The following is a 7,064-nucleotide window of genomic DNA, read 5'->3' as shown; positions in this document are numbered from 1 at the left end:
TACATGTTTAGTGATGATTTTGCAGATCATACCATTTACCTTTTCCACCAAACCATTGCATTGTGGGTAGTAGGGAGTTGAGTGTCATCGTGAGATACCTAACTTCTCCATTAGCTCTCCTACAAGGTCTCCTCTAAAACCTGGTCCCCTGTCAAAAATTATTTCAAGAGGAGTACCAAAACGGCAACAAATGTTTTCAAATACGAACTTATCCACTTCCTTAGCTGTAATTAGGGTGGTGGCAACTGCTTCAGCCCACCTGGTCATGTAGTCCACACCCATGATGATATAAAATTTACCGAACTTGGCTCCTTGGCAAAGGCCCAATAGCATCAATTCCCCATTTCTCAAATGGTCCATATGAGATTATAGGAGTCCGTGGCTCATATGTGAGTCTCCTATCCCCTGCCTTTTGACATTCCTTGCATGTTTTACACCAATGATGCACATCCCTGTGTAGACTAGGCCATACAAACCCGGCTTGTAGAATCTTTCTACTAGTGATGTCAAGTGCAAAGTGTCCTCCGCAAACACCATCATGGCAACTTGAAATGATTTCAGTGATCTCTCTAGAGAGAGGTACACGCCTAAGAATTTGATCCTTACCCTTGCAGTAGAGGTCGTCATTGATAAGGCGGTATTTTGTTGCCTTGTGCACAAGCCACTGCTTTTGGCCCTTAGTAAGATCCTTAGGACACTCTCATGTGTCCAAGAAACTCATGATGTCAGGCATAGCATCGCTACCTTGGAAGAGAGGCAACTTCAACTTGATAGCACCCACCACTGAAACATCTTGGAGCTTCTCTCTAGCTAGAGCATCTACTTCTTGATTTTCTGCTCGAGGGACATGATGTAATTGTACAACTTGAAATTTCCCTAAAAGTTCCTTGAATTTGCACAAATGGCCTAGCAAGCTATGATTTTTACAAGCCCAAGTTCCTTGTATTTGTTTTATAAAAAGCATGGAATCACCAAATACATTTAACCGTTGAATGCCCTGTGTCACACACCACTCTAACCCAAGCGTTAAGGCCGCATATTCTGCCTCATTGTTAGAGTGAGAATCCAAGAGATTTCGAATGGAGAAAACCTTATCCCCTTGCTCGTTGAAGATGACAATGCATGCTGCAGCTTTGTCCACTTTCCTCTTGTAGGCTCCATCAAAGGATAGAGAGTGAGCCTCCTCTACCTTAGGGGCTTCCAACCCAAGTGTAATATCTTGATCATTTGTCTTTATCTTTAGCTTCTTTTCATAGTGGCGATGAGTGAGAATACCTCCTAGACTGGCCCTTGTGGGGTTCTCCACTTGCATTGTGTAGTCAAACTCTTGCAGCCTTGTGAGCCATTTGGAAATCCTAGAAGAAACATCCATCTGCTGCATTACATAATGAAATACTTCTTCCATTGTTAAAATTATGAATGGTCTTGAAAATAAATAAGAGTGAAATTTGGTGGTAGCAAACATTAATGCAAGCACCATGTGTTCCACTACTGTGTATCCCTTTTCTGATGGAGTCATCATTCGACTAGAGAAGTAGATAGGATGCATGAACGAAGTTTGAGGATCCTTTTGCATCAATACAGCCCCAAGTGTGTCATTGCCCACACTAGGGTTTACATAAAATGGCTCGACCCACTTTGGAGGTGCTATGGTGGGAAGTGAAGCTAGAGTTTGTTTTACCTCATTGAATTGTTGTTCATTTTCTTCACTCCAAGTGAAAATCTCTTGATGGGTAACTTGTTGTAAAGGGAGAACCACTTGGGAGAGCAAGTGAATGAACCTACACAAATACCTCACCTTTTGAAGAAAAGCGACCAACTGCTTTGTTGTGGTGGGAGAGGTCAAAGCCACCAAGGCTTGAACCTTGCTTGGGTCAGCTTCAATGCCATTGGCCGAGATCACATGGCCAAGAAGAGTAACCTTGCTTTCACCAATGTGGCATTTCTCCACATTGAGTTGGCCCCCCAAAGCTTGTAGCCTAGCTAGACCTTCATAAACTTTCTCCAAATGAAGAGAGCGAGAGCTATAGATACAAAAGTCATCAATAAAAACACGGATTGATTTTCCAAAGAATGGCTGAAAAACAAATGTCACATATCGCTGAAAAGTGGCTGGAGCATTAGTGAGACCAAAAAGCATAACTCTGTAAGAGAAACATCCCCATGGTGTGATGAAGGTTTTCTTCTTTTGATCTTCTTCAACGATGCTAATTTGGAAGTAGCCTGAGTAGCCATCACATACCGTGTAGCGCTCATGTCCTGCTACCTCATTGAGAATTTTGTCTTGAAAAGGAAGAGGAAAATGGTCCCTCTTTGTGGCTGCATTAAGAGGCTTGTAATCAACACAAACCCTCCACTTACCATTCTTCTTTGGTGTGACTACCACTAGAGAAACCCACTCTGAGTCTTCAACAGGATAGATAAACCCGGCTTCTAGCAACTTCCTCACCTCTTTGAGCAGGGCGTCTTGTTGATTACTCCTAGCCACCTGAGCTTCTGCACTACAGGTTTACTTCCCTCGTTGAGCTTAATGTGATGTTGAACTACTGTGATGCCAGTGATTTTATCATATTCATCAATGAATAATGTGGTAAAATTACTTAGCATCAAAATATAATCTTCACGCTCCTTCCCACACAACTCACTAGAGAGAATTTGATGTAGCTTCCGTGCTTCTACCAGAGGTTGTATACCTGGTTTCTCCCCTTGGTTTGATGATGAGAAATCAGGTTTCTCCATCTTCTTAGGGTCCTTGAGAATGATCCCCATCACCTCAATGCTACTGTCACTTTCTTCACTCACTGTTGACTCCTCGTCTGAAGTGGTTGAAGAGTCACCACTAGAAAACTCATCCATAGAGGTTTCTAGATCCATGTCGCATTGCCGACCTGTCTTCATGTCATAAAGTATTGGCCTCCCTTTTGCATCCTTCATCTGGATTATGCCGGTGTCCCAGTCCTGCTTAGCTCTCATAGCCATAAGCCAAGGCCTCCCTAGAATGATAGGGTAACCCTCCCCTTTATGTGGCATTACAAAGATGTCCACATCTACCTCGGTGTTGAATGCCTTTATCCTAACTGCATTTATGACACCAACACATTGAACTTTTAAATTATTTGCCATTTTGGCTCGGCATGGTGCCGGCCGACTCACCTCTAAACCCAAACGGTGCATCATTTTTTCACTCATGACGCATATTTGTGCGCCACCATCGATGTAGATATTGGAGATGTGTTGCCCTTTGATGTAAGCATCCATCACTGGTAGTATGTCATCTAGATTCCTCCCAGAGATAGCCCCAGCTATCTTTGGCTTTGATCGTCTCGTGCTAACCATCTTTGTCCATTGTCTCCTCACCCTAGGTGCTAGGTGGAGTAACTGGGGCCAGGTGATTCTTGGGCCGTGCACAGAAACATCTTGAACCAAATCATATGGTTTAGAACATTCACCCAAAGAGAAATCTACAATGTCAATTTTAGGTCGTGACTTGGACGGCTTTTTGATAGATTCCCCTTTAGTCTCCATCTTTTCTTCCTTTCGGGAAAATTCACCATGCCTAGCGTGTTTTAGCCCTATGGCATCTACTCCTTTAACCTTGGTCTTATCCTCCTCCACTTTCTCCTTTCCTTTACCTTCAAGACTGATGACGCTTACTGTTTGATTGCCAATTGGTGGTGGGGGTAAGGGTAGAATGAGAGTTTGTGGTGGTGGTTGAATGGGTGGTTGTAGGATTTGCACGGGTGGTGCTAGTTGTGGTGCCCTCGGTGGTGGTGGTCTTGCTCTCGGTGGTGAAACCTGGTTTTGCTTGGCTCCTCTGTTGAAATTCTGCCTCCTTGGGTGTGGACAGTAGTACATGCCATGACCATCCTCCCCACAATTGTAGCAGTGGTATTCTTGGTTTTGCCTTCGTTGTCCTCTTCCTTGCTCTTGGTTGCGATTGTGTGGATGCCTTTGTTGTATCAAATGGATTGAAAGATTCTCAAGTTGATTGGTGATTCGATTGAGCAGGTCTTGATGATCTTCAATTGGTTCTTGTGGTTGAATCCTCTGGGTGGCTGTTGTAGGTGGTGCTAGAGGTGGTCGGGTCCTAACGGCTTCCTCTTCATCGATATTCCTGACTTGTAGACGCAACTTCGTGTCTTTAAGGTGGGCCACTTCAACTGCTAGCTCATACGTAGCAGGAAACCTTCCCTTCACCTTGTCTTTAAGAGTTGGCCATAACCCAGCCACAAACCGATCTTTTTTTAGGAAATCAGGTGCCCCCTCATCCTCTCTTAGCGATGCAACCCATCACCCCCATAAATCTACAAACTTTGACTCGTATGATGCGTATTCTAGCATACTGCCCTGCTTCAACTCTGTCACAATTTCCATAGCTTCTCTGATGTTGTGCCCTCTCCAAAACGCTTGACAAAGGCTGCTCTTAATAAGTCCCACCGTTCCTTGGTTGCTTGTGCCAAGGCATTGTACCATGATCTTGCCTCCACCTTCATTAGAAGTGGGAAGATGCGCAAGCGTGAAGCATCATCATCTCTCACATAGATGACACATGCTATTTCCAAGTTGTCTAGAAAGTCTGCAGCATCCTCACCCACCTTACCAGTAAAGGTTGGGAATGCTACACTTGCCATTATGAGAGTGAGAAAATTAACTCGACTTAGAAATCTAAAAAAATAAAATAAAATAGAGCTTCAATACATGGGTGCTCAGTAGATGGAAAACATACTATACAAGGATGAAAATAACTACATCAAAAGACACTTCATGATTAATCATAGGGAGGATAAAGGGTAGAGAAGAGGTGTTTATCTCTTGAAATCATTATCTACCAAACATGGTTGTAATGATCTGCTGATAAAACATCTTGCAGTCCAAGATTACTTTGATTGATTGAATTCGTTGTGGTGCATAAGTTTGGTTCCTTGCAAAAGGTTGATGCGCTGGGTCCATCACATGATAATTCAGAAAGGCTCTCTCCTTCGTGGTGGAAGGTTATAGTCAGAGGTGTAGAGCTCTTGGTAGTCGAGGTCAAATTTATAGTACCAGAGGACAAGGTTGTCTTCGTATTCTAGCTCTAGGACTGCCCCTCTAGCAAGCTCTTGGAAAAGCTTGAACTCTCTCTCTTTGAGAAACTTCACTTTCCTGCAAGATAGAGTGCCATCTAGTGTATACACAGGTGTGATGAGGTAGGTGGTGAGTCTTACCACTTGTATTAATGCAAGTTGGATGGATACATTAAGCTGTAAAGTCGTCATCATAGCCTTGATTCACAAGCAACACCCCTTGAAGGTGGAGGGTCTTGTCTTTCTGCCAAGCAAAACCAGTGTCAAAGACCTTGTCGATGACAAGCTCCGCCACCTCACTGGGTAGATGACATAGAATCCATGCTGCTGTTTCTAGTTCCTGGCTCATGAGATAAGAGTGAGGTATAGAGAGACTTTGGAGGATTTACCCTTTTGTTTTGGAGACGGGGTGATTTTCGGCGCTAGAAAATCCTTGAATCTTTTGGTGCAAGGGAGAGGGAGGGACCATACGTTCGTAGTAGCTTCCTCAAGTTGTGACGGATTTTTGTGGGCGTAGGTGGAATAGGTGGCAAAGATGGGGATGTAGATGTAGAGAAGCCTGGTTCTACTTGAAAGCCTACCGTTGTGAGAACACATGTGCGGATGTCGAGGGAGAAAATGATGGCCTTTTCTTCAATTTGGGTTTCACTCATGTCGAAGGTGCGGTTTTTGGCTACAATGTGAGCATGATGCAGCTTGTGCCTTGCTTTTACGCTTGCGGGGATGATGAGAAATGTAAACAATTTGAGTAGGGAAAGAGGGTCTTACCACTTCTTCTATGCTAACAATACAACACCCTGGCAAGAGTGTCTTTATGACTTGCGTCAAACCTTCTTGAAGCTCGTCCTCTTCAGTGGTCCAATTAGAGAATTCAAGAAGCCACTCGTCCAAGAAGAGAAGTAAACATGTCAGCCTTGTAAAGTGAAGGTTTCAAGAGACGTCCTCAGTGCGGGCACCAAATGAGAGGCGGAAGTGAAAAATAGACCCGGTGGCCTCTACACCAAGACTATCCACAATGGCCTCATCATGGGGGATACACAATAGGGGCACCACCTAGCAAGATATGCGGCTAGGACGCATACATATACACAATGAAACATGCCATGGAAAACAATTTCAAGATCCACGCCCAAATGTGGAATGGGGTGTTCGGAGAATAAGGTGCGAGGAGTGGTGAATTAGTGAGAATGGGCTCACTACTCGTGCATGTAGTAAGGAAGATAATGAGGTCGGGGAAACTTGCGAGTATGCTCACTTCTCATACAAGAGGTGGCGAATCCGCTCACCTCAAGATGGAAGTAGCAAGATGATAGGAATATGAGAGGGAGAGAGTGTGTGTGTGTGTATGGTGGCGAATCCGCACACCTTAACATAAGCAGAAAAAAATGGCAAGGAACAATCATATACCATACTCACAATGAGATGTATCCAAAGAGACACAAGGTATTGCACCAAGATGGAGTGTGCTGATTGCTTGCAAAAGATGAATACAATAGGTAGCGTATGGCAAGAAGATGAGAAGGGAACAAGATCGTAGGAGGCATAATGGAGAGATGGGAGTTGATGACGAGGAATATCATGAGTGTGTCCACCCTTCTTCTTCTTGAAATTGTGCGTTCAAACCTTAATTACAAGTGATGTGGAGGTGTGGTGCTCATCTTTTGTGCATGGTGATGGTGATGGTGATCGTGATGGTGTTGTGATTAGGATTCATGCTACAAGCATGTAGAACAAGAGTGTGTATGGATAGGTCTGTGTGTGTGTGTATCTCCCCCCTAGTGAGCTCTCATGGCCTCCTTATATAGGGAAGGAGGGGAGGATTTAGCAATATTTCTAATTGAGGTGAGTGTCCCACTCTAGTGACTAGGAAAATGGGGTGCATGTGACTGCGGCTCCCATCTTGTCTCCTCATTATTTAAAATACCAGAGTCAATAGAGAGAGAAGAAGAGAGAATGTGGGTAGGATGTAAAGGATAGGAGATATTTACAATAGTCTAGCTT

The sequence above is a fragment of the Adiantum capillus-veneris genome, chromosome 28 (assembly GCF_014529385.1).
Source record: "Adiantum capillus-veneris isolate H3 chromosome 28, ASM1452938v2, whole genome shotgun sequence".
In the NCBI taxonomy this organism is placed as follows: Eukaryota; Viridiplantae; Streptophyta; class Polypodiopsida; order Polypodiales; family Pteridaceae; genus Adiantum; species Adiantum capillus-veneris.
This window is presented reverse-complemented; position numbering follows the sequence as displayed.